At 40.8% G+C, this 10,597-nt stretch overlaps 1 long non-coding RNA gene across 1 annotated transcript; it reads right to left on the bottom strand.

Annotated features, from left to right (window-relative positions):
* Nucleotides 1-788: 788 nt before the first annotated feature.
* Nucleotides 789-10,276, bottom strand: LOC137358843 (uncharacterized). The gene is made up of 3 exons (XR_010971340.1): nt 10,226-10,276; nt 1,913-1,945; nt 789-964 (listed from the first exon to the last, which is right to left on the bottom strand). It is a non-coding gene; the product is annotated as an uncharacterized lncRNA (long non-coding RNA).
* Nucleotides 10,277-10,597: the final 321 nt, after the last annotated feature.

Consider the following 10,597-nt stretch of genomic DNA (forward strand, 5'->3'; position numbering starts at 1 on the left):
AATCGTTGCAACAGCTTCCTGAATTATCTTAGCTCTTTTGTTTAATATTCTGTGAATTTCACTTTCTCAATATTTAAATGGCAATGCGCAGGCAGCCGTGGGATGTGACAGAGCAGTTTCCTCTTGTGATACCCACAATAACTGCGGACCCATTACTTTGGCTCCCCGAGGCTGAGAAACCTGCCTCCCTCCCTCCTCTGATCCCCAGTCTCAGCTTCACAATCTGTGTAATGTATCAGATCTGAGGCCAAGCGATCATTGCGGGTGGACAGCCGGGCTGACAGTACATGCCCGGTAGTGGCAGCTGGGTTGATGAATGGAGAGTTGGATTGAGATTGTGACATTTCCAGCGGTTCAGATCATTCACTGCGGCTTTAAGGAAAATCTCAATACAAACTGCTCTGTCTGTATTGTAAGTATGCTGAGTATCAGATATTTGTTGCTCCCGGTGGAGAATGTTTCTTCAATATAGTACTAATGATATTATTTTAAATAGTGATCCGAATATTAACATTAATTCCAACCGGAGTTTAATGGAATTATTATCATCTGACTTTCCGGGTAGGGACCATCCCGGATTGCTTTACTTTCACTTCTTCCTGGATTCATTAGCTGCGGCGGGAGATGAGAAACTGAGAAAGAATTTTACCTGAGCAGATGACGCCAGCATCATAGACGTGTGACCAGGAATAGTGATCCCATTGATCTGATTTGCAGTCCCGCAGAGCAGCCTCAGTCCCGCTGCACTCTACATCATCCGTCACAACGGGTCCGGACCCTTCCCCAAAGTGAGCTTCACCCGGTGCAGAGACCGCGGTCCCGCAACCCAGCTCCCGACACACAACAGCAGCGTCCAGCAGGTCCCAGTAGGAATCCCACACAGTCCCCCACTGTCCCCTGTAGTGAATCTCCACTCTCCCAGCGCACCGACTGCCACCATTCACTAATCTCAGCTTCACCTTCTCTGTAAAAGATCAGAAATATTATCAAGCGTTCATATTGCGTTAAACCCACAGATTCCCAGCGCACGGACCCTCCCCATTAACCAGGCATGAATTGATAGGAACATCCGTCTACATTCAGAACCCTAATAAAACCCGGTGGAAATATTACGCATGATAAAAAGAAACGGTAATACTAATAAACAGTGCAAAGGAGCAGGGAGCCGGGAGACAGCCAGATATTCCCACCAACCCAACGGCTCCAAAGGGAACGGGGTGTGTTCAGGCTCAGAATATATTTAACCTGCAGAAATGGGGAGAGGAGCGTGGCTGTAATTATCACATTGTTACGTGCTCAGTACTGATTGGACGAACACAGTGAGATACCAGCACCAGGGAAGAGCAGAGGAAATTTCCGCCACAACCACCACAGCCAATAAAGACAGGGCTGGATGGTCATGTGAACTGGAGATCACGTCAGATTGGTGAGGTGGACCTTTGGACCGGCAACAGTGTGAGTGGAGCTGATCCTTCACACTCTGCTCTTCAGAGACCCTCAGTTATTGTCCCTCCACATGAAGACAGCAGCCATCTCTCAGCTCGGTAACAGTGTGAGTGGAGCTGATACTTCACACTCTGCTCTTCAGAGACCCTCAGTTATTGTCCCTCCACATGAAGACAGCAATCATCTCTCAGCTCGGTAACAGTGTGAGTGGAGCTGATCCTTCACACTCTGCTCTTCAGAGACCCTCAGTTATTGTCCCTCCACATGAAGGCAGCAGCCATCTCTCAGCTGGAATTAAAGATCTTTACTAACACAATGAGGGACACACTCCCTTTCTGACTAGCAACCGGGCAGCGGGTTAATCCGTGATCAAAAAAAGTACTGAGAGTGTCGTCCAAGCTTAACATTTAATGGGATAGATCAGAGCAGAGAGATAGCAGATAGTGTGGAAATAAAGGGCGATTACCTGACGGGTCAGCCTGACTGTTCCCTGGTCTGCCTGAAATGAGAAATTGACAATTAGAGTTCACTGGGACAAGAAATGAATGAAAATGTCAGAAAGCAAAAACACGAATACAACGAACTGCAGGGTGATTATTCCCGTGCCTTTGCTGAATAAATTATATTAGGATCTGTGATTTCATTTTTTAAAACAGAAAATACAGTTTTTGCAACAAATTAATATTGGTAATGGGCCAAAATGTATCCAGCATTGTTTTCACACATACACACACTGACACTCGGATACACTCTCCCATTGTGGTGACGGTGGGTGGTCTTTATGTATTACCAGTGTGAAGGTGCTCTGAGAAGGCAGTGGTGATGGTCCTCTCCCTCATAGAATCTTACAATGGAACAGCACAGAGGGATGCCATTCGGCCCATGCTGCCGATGCTGTCTCTTTGTAAGAGCTGTCTAATTTGTCCCACTCATTTTCCCCTTCGCCCTGTAAATTTGTGCTGATGGTGCTCTGACCATTGATGACCCGTGTGTAGGTGCCGTGAGAAGAGGGTGGTGATGGATCTGCTTTTAAACTCTCAGTGAATTGAGCATTCCGATCGAAAGTTCGAGAAGGAATGGGAACATTTAAATTAAATTAAAGATTTTCCGATCATGTGGTAAATTTTGATGCCTTTTAATTTACTGCAAAGTCTACCACCTGTAACTTTCAAAGTTTCTATAAAGGTGTAATTGGGCCTTTCTGCTGTTCAATAAAATATATAGCTTCCTCAAACAAAACAAAACAAGATGAATGGTCTGTCAGTCTCCTAACTCGGTGCTGACTGTTTCATCCTAAGTTCCTGCGGTTCTGATTCTCTTGCAAACTGCCCTCGCCGACGTGCCATATTCTTTTACCCGTTAATGATGCTCGATCAATGGTCCTCCCGTTTACTGGTAAGCTTTTTAAAAATGCAGTCAGTCCGTTGACCTGTATCCAATCTCCCTGATGATAATGTGTCTCACAGATTTCCAGGTGTTTTTCTATTCACAACATGATATACTATAGACGGTGTGTTGACCTGCTCCCCATCTCCCAGTTGATAATATATCTCCCATGTACGCTTGTCTCTTTATATACTCTGCTGATATATTATAGACAACGTGATACCGATTGCTGTCCTCAGCTGTGCTTACCGAGTAATCTGGAATGAGTTACTGTTTCCCAACTGTAATCTCACTGGTCTCTTTATGCTCCGAGTTATGCAATGTAAATAGTGTGTGACTTCATCCCAGTCATGGAGCCTCAGCATTCCTGCCAACTTTCCCTGATAATAGTGTGCTCGCACAAATTCCCCTTTCCCAGTGACCAACCTCAGTGCTTCTATCGGGTCCGTGAATCCTCTTCAATCCACTCAGTCTTTTATTGTACACTTCCTGCATTTACCATTTCAGCCTGTATCCACACATGCTACGCTGGATTTTTTTTCCTGATAATCCAGTGGTTCAAGGAGTAAACTGATGCACACCTTCTTAGGGAAACTAGGGATGGACAATACACTGGTGCAGAACAATATCGCCAAAATGACGACATTGGTTCAGGAAACCACCCCGCCATCACCTCTGGCTAAGTAGGTTTGTTCAGTAAATTCCACCTGGCCAGCGAGCTCAGGACCCGAAAATGAATCTAAACAATCTGTTACCGAGACTCCCATGCTTGCCTATTCATCAAGTTTATCTCTTGCGGTCTCAGAGAAATGATCATTCGTTCCCATTTCTCAATCATTACTATGTTTCCATTTATCTACAGTACTCCTCATATCTGCTGAGTCCTCCATTCACTCTCATTTGCTTCCTCACAATTTCTAACTGCTCTCATTGTTGTTCTTGAAAAAGTTTGAATGCATTTCTTTTTGAACCGTGATCCGAATCACCTCTATATACAGGGAATATACCCACTATTTTCACACTCTTCTGGTCGGCCTCCTCCCCCAGGTAAACGTCAACTCAGCTAAAACTCTGCCGCTGCTGCTGTTATCTTGGCACGGACAGTCTCGTTCACCCATTTTCCTTGCTCTCACTGTCGATGACGACTCTCGCTTCCCAACACCTCTGATTTCATTAGTCGCACCGTTGCATTCCTGATGTTTGGACTAATGGTTTTGGTGCCAAACATAAGTTATTTTAATATTTTATACTTGCATTAACTTGCTATTGAACCGGATTGCCACAACGAGTAATAAAGAAACATTAATTATAAAAAAAATAATAAACTCAGAGGAGGTGAACTGAAACGGGACAAACGTGGGATATTGAAAGCCCAGAATTTAACCTCTTGAATGAGTTACAATACGAGGGACAGCGGTGGTTTAGGGGTTGCAATATACAGTCAATACAGAGAGTTTATAAGTACATGATTCTCGTGGCAAATTATTAGGTGGGTCAAGATTCTAAATGATTATGTTATCGCAAACGACTTTAGGCCCAATTTGAACAACTTTCGCAATTCAGTGAGCTCTTGTGGATTTCAGAAACAAATTAATTGATAAAATTGCAGTTATTGTAGGTTAAAACCTCAAATCCGGATTCTGTGTGCTAACAGCATTATCAGTGACTTTTAACAATCTATGTCTACAAGGCATGAGCTAGTGCCTGAAGAAACGTTACCGCAGTTGGAAATAACCAAAGACACATCAGAAATTGGCTAGCTGAAAGAAGACAGAGGGTGGTGATTGATGGCAAATGTTCATCCTGGAGTTTAGTTACTAGTGGTGTACCGCAAGGATCTGTTTTGGGGCCACTGCTGTTTGTCATTTTTATAAATGACCTGGATGAGGATGTGGAAGGGTGGGTTAGTAAATTTGCAGATGACACGGAGGTCGGTGGAGTTGTGGATAGTGCCGAAGATTGATGTAGGTTTACAGAGGGACATAGATAGGCTGCAGAGCTGGGCTGAGAGATGGCAAATGGAGTTTAATGCGGAAAAGTGTGAGGTGATTCACTTTGGAAGGAGTAACAGGAATGCAGAGTACTGGGCTAATGGGAAGATTCTTGGTAGTGTAGATGAGCAGAGAGATCTTGGTGTCCAGGGACATAAATCCCTGAAAGTTGCTACCCAGGTTAATAGGGCTGTTAAGAAGGCATATGGTGTGTTAGCTTTTATTAGGAGGGGGATTGAGTTTCGGAGCCACGAGGTCATGCTGCAGCTGTACAAAACTCTGGTGCGGCCGCACCTGGAGTATTGCGTGCAGTTCTGGTCACCGCATTATAGGAAGGATGTGGAAGCTTTGGAAAGGGTGCAGAGGAGATTTACTACGATGTTGCCTGGTATGGAGGGAATGTCTTACGAGGAAAGGCTGAGGGACTTGAGGTTGTTTTCGTTAGAGAGAAGGAGGAGGAGAGGTGACTTAATAGAGACATATAAGATAATCAGAGGGTTAGATAGAGTGGATAGTGAGAGCCTTTTTCCTCGGATGGTGATGGAAAACTCGAGGGGACATAGAACATAGAACATAGAACATAGAACATACAGCACAGAACAGGCCCTTCGGCCCACGATGTTGTGCCGATCCTTTGTCCTCTGTCAAGGACAATTTAATCTATACCCCATCATTCTCCTTTATCCATATACCTAATAGAACATAGAACATACAGCACAGAGCTTTAAGTTGTGGGGTGATAGATATAGGACAGATGTCACAGGTAGTTTCTTTACTCAGAGAGTAGTGGGGGCGTGGAACGCCCTGCCTGCAACAGTAGTAGACTCGCCAACTTTAAGGGCATTTAAGTGGTCATTGGATAGACATATGGATGAAAATGGAATAGTTTAGGCCAGATGGTTTCACAGGTCGGCGCAACATCGAGGGCCGAAGGGCCTGTACTGCGCTGTTTTGTTCTATGTTCTATGTTCTAAACATCTACAATACCGATATTAATTGTTCTGGGCATTGTCTGTTGAATTGAAATATGCAAGCGAATTCAGGGGTTGTTCCGCAAAGTATGGGACATGTGGAAGGACATTGAAGCATTTAATAGGAGTAGGATTAAGCCATACTACCTACCCAGGCTGCTCCACCGTTCAATAAGATCATGGCTGATCTACTGCCCCAGATCCACTTTCCCACCTTTCCCCAGAGATTGGGAAACAACTCCGGATCTTTCATTAAACACTGCATCGCACCATATAAAAAGTATGGGACATGTGGAAAGAGATTCCGAAACACGTCTGGATGTTAAATACAGCATCAAATGTCGGAATCATGTGGAATAATAGTGAGAATCACTAATTACTACACAACACCGTTCACATAAATGGATGAAATAGAAAACATGATTTGATGTCAAAAGGCATAGTTTTGAAGATTGTCGGTGACTAAATACAACTGTTCTAACAGCGAATCCCCCTGAAAGCAGTAGCATCATTTCTGGAGGGTGTAAATGATAATTCTATTAATAATCAGTAAAAATGAAGCAATATTGCTTCCAGCTCCAGTTAATATATTGCACAACTTTTATTGTCATTTCTGAATATTACAAATGCTGTACACCTATTTCATCTAATTCTCTGTATCACAGGGCACTTCACTGAGAAATTCAGGGGACAATGTGGGATGAGTCCACTAGATACAGATCCCAGTATTCTGTTGTTTTGACTCCCATACACTCGATTGCAACACTGACTACTTTCTGCTTCCAGGAGTCTCCGTTATAAATGCCTGATTAGAATTTTAACTCCAGTCTTTTGCATCTGTACGAGCGCCATAGGAAACAACATAAAACCAACCCTTGCCGCATTTATGTTCAATTTTGGTAATAAAACTAAATTTAACTCAAATTTCCTCTGGAAAAGCAATTACATGTTAATCAGATGAAAAATATTAGATCCGTTTTTACTGTATGCGACAAAAATGGACAGCAGTTCCCTATTTGAAGTTGATACACTTAAAATCAAAAATGACTAAATGTATTAAATTATAAATTTACATATTAAGGAAGCTGTTTCAATATTCACTTTATACGATCTCAATAAATGACAAATTAAAATAAATATGCACATTTGCTATAAATTGATTTTGATCAGCGGCCGATTGCTAAAAAAAGAAGATTCAGGGAGTCTTCTACATTCCATACTTTATCTCCGTTCTATGGTTTGTAGAAAATATTCTTAAATTACCTTCAAAATCAGCATTTTACAATACAATCCCTTTCACAAAAACAAAAGAAAATTCATCATGGAAGTATGCAATAACATTAAGGGTGAGGTTCCCAGTCGTGAACCAGCATTTGTTGTCGATCGACATTAACAAATGTAACCAAACCCGCACTGGAAACAGTGAAAAACTGAATCGAATCATCGACCGAAAAACTCTGCAAAAATATCGAGCAGGTGGAAGGAGACTATTCATGACATCTCATGAAACACTTCACGATGCTTTACATCAAAGGAGCATGTGGAAGGAGACTTTGTCATATTAATTATTAGTTGACACTGTTCATATGAATATGTGAAATCAGTTGATTAATTTCCAATACAAATATCAAAATTTTCAAGGTCATCATTAAGTAAACAATAATCAATGGAAAATCCTCTGGAGATTTTGGAATATTTGGTAACATTATCTTTTGGAGAGGCACTTCACAATTGCAGTAATAATTAATGCTCATTGAAATAATATTGGTTCTGCCTCTAGTTAATATATTATACTATATTTATAGATCATGTACCACATTCTAACGTGGAACAAACTATTTAAATTATTTCATCTCCATTCAGTATACCACACAGGATCAGACAGCAATTCTGCTGTAAAAAACTGGGACAGAAATTCCCGTGTGGGTTCAGTCAGCAGTAGATTTTGCTTTGACTGCTTTTCTATAATCCGTGCATTACCATCGACCCCAGACCCCAAACTGCGAGGCCTTCTACTCTCACAGTGATCACGTTCCACTGCTAGATTGCTGTGTTTAAATTATCTGCTTAGAATTTCCACTCCATTCAGTTGTATCGGTACAAGAGCTTTTGAGGACCAAATAAAACAAATTGCCAAGGTATTTGTTCACAATTTTGGATTTAAATCAAAGTTCCGCACATGTACCACCTGGGAATTTAGAAGACGTGTTAATCAGATGAAAGATATTATAAAACAATGTTTTCTGAAAGCGGAAGAATGGATAATTGCTCCCTATTTAATATTGATGGAATGTAAACTCAAACCAACAGACCAAGATCCGTATTCAATGTGAATTCTACAAATGAGATAAACTATTTCAATATTCGCTTCATATGATAGCAAAGAATAACATTGTTTTTTTGTCATAAAGCATGCCTGCTTTTTAAAAGTTATTCTGAGCAACTGGCGATTGGAGAAAAGGAAAAGGGAGTCAAGTACACTTCATTGTTTATCTTTTCTGTGACTTGAATAAAATGTTATTTAAATAATCCACAAAATAGGGTTTTACTATCCAATTTATTAATACTCACAGAAATATATTTCGTTAAATACATTAAGTATCTGATAACACTGGGACTAAGTTGTCCTGGCAGTAAACCAATAAAGTTCCAATAGACAGAGACTGATCAATGTAACCAAACACACACGGTAAATAGTGAGGAAGAGAATGGAATCATCAATGGAATAAAACAACAAACATCGAGCCGTTGGAAAAATAATAAAGAACATTATCACTATCTCATTACACACTACATGACACTGTGTCAAAATATGTGATTGGGGAAACTTAACTATCTTTAGGCACTGTACAAAAAATGGAGGAAATACAATAATTAATTTAATATAAAAGATACTAATTTTGAAGATCATCACTAACTGATCAATAACACAGAGCAAATTCCCCAAAGATTAAGGAACTTTTAGTAACATATTTTTTTGCAGAGTGCACTTGATAATTATACTAACAATGAAAACGAATTGAAAAATATTGGTTCCATCTCCAGTTGAGTGGTTATTATAGATTGAAGGTAACACTTCAACATTGAACAAATTATTCTAAAATATTTAGTTTCATGAACTGTATCACTGGGAGAGCATACAACACTTGTATTGAGAAATAGCTGTGACAGAAATGTGTGTGGCGGTTCATGTCGGCAGTAGATGTAGTTTTGACGGCTGTTCCACACTCAGTGAGATAACTTACACCCAGACTCTGATAAACTCTATTCAAACAAAGACAGCGCTCTACTTCTATCAGACTCGCTTTAAATAATCAGATTAGAATTTCAATTTCAGCTGGCTGTGTCAGTATAAGAAATGCAGGGGGAAAAATTAAACAAAAAGCCGCGGTCTTTGTGTTCGACACAAATTCAACTGGGAATTTAAAATACCCGTTAATTAGTTGTAGAATATTCTAAACTTGTTTACTGTCACCAAAACAATATTCCTGTCAGCAATAGCTCAATTGCTAGCACTCTCGCCTCTGAGTCAGGAGAGGGTGGGTTCAAGTCTAATTCCAGGGACTTGTGCGCAAAATCTAGGCTGCCACCCCAGTGCAGTACTGAAGGTGTGCTGCACTGTGCAAGCTGCTTTCCATCGGAGGAGAAGTTAAACCGAGGCCCCGTCGGCCCTTTCAGGTGCAGTATTTGGAGGAAGGGCAGGGGAATTATCCCTCGTGCTCTGGCGAATGTTGATCCCTCAATCAATACCACACACACAAAAAAAGTATTCTGGCCATTATCACATTGCTGTTTTTCGGAGCTTGCTGTGTGTAAATTAGCTGCCACGTTTCCTACATTACAGTATGGACAACACTACAAAACAGTACCTAATTGACTGTAAAGCTCTTGGGACGTCCTGACGTAGTGAAATGCGCTTTATAAACGCAAGACACTTTTATATAAATGGAGGTTTATTCCTATTTGCAGCTGATAGAACTTAAAATGGAAACAATCAATCCAAAATTTGTATCAAATGAAACTTCGACAAATTATCTCAACCATTTCAGTATCCATTTCAAACCAACCCAATGAAAGACAACTGTAAATAAAATAGATCCGTTTTCTGTAAATTGATCCCAGACACTGACAGATTCTATTCTAACAGCGAAGTGGCTCTTTTTCGAACAGACCCTCCTTAAATAGACCCATTAGATTTTCAACTCCAGTCTGCTCTGTCTGTACGAGCAGCAGGTGGAAGTCAATAAACAAATTCCGATATTTCATTAAACTCTACACAAGAACATTAACATTTACAAAGCATTATTTACTTTCTGCATCACCTGAATGTGTTCTTCAGTAAATATGTTAAATATATTCAAAACAGACGTCTTGTAATAATAATCAGTGTATCAGTAAATAACATAATGCATTCAGTAATCCGTAACTCACAGTTCAAAAGCTGCAGTAGAGACAGGGTCAGGAAGGAATGCAGCATCGTTCTGGCGCCGGGTACAGCGATGTGAACAGAACATTAATCGAACGCTGTTCTGAGACACTAAGAGCTCCTTCCAGCAGCTTCTGAAAGTCTGGCTATTGTGGAAATTAATTATTTGACAGATGTTTCTGCAGAAACCAATGTTTCCTTCCAAATAACCAATAGATTTTGACTTGTGTGAACCGTGAATTACAGGCTGGTAAAACACACCAATGAGACGAAATGTGACCATTAATGGATAAAATGAACCCAAGTTCCAACTACCAGCCTATCCTGCGAGGATAATGACGTGTGACAGTGTGAAAAGTAAATTAATCACTGATCTG

The sequence above is a fragment of the Heterodontus francisci genome, unplaced genomic scaffold (assembly GCF_036365525.1).
Source record: "Heterodontus francisci isolate sHetFra1 unplaced genomic scaffold, sHetFra1.hap1 HAP1_SCAFFOLD_157, whole genome shotgun sequence".
In the NCBI taxonomy this organism is placed as follows: domain Eukaryota; kingdom Metazoa; phylum Chordata; class Chondrichthyes; order Heterodontiformes; family Heterodontidae; genus Heterodontus; species Heterodontus francisci.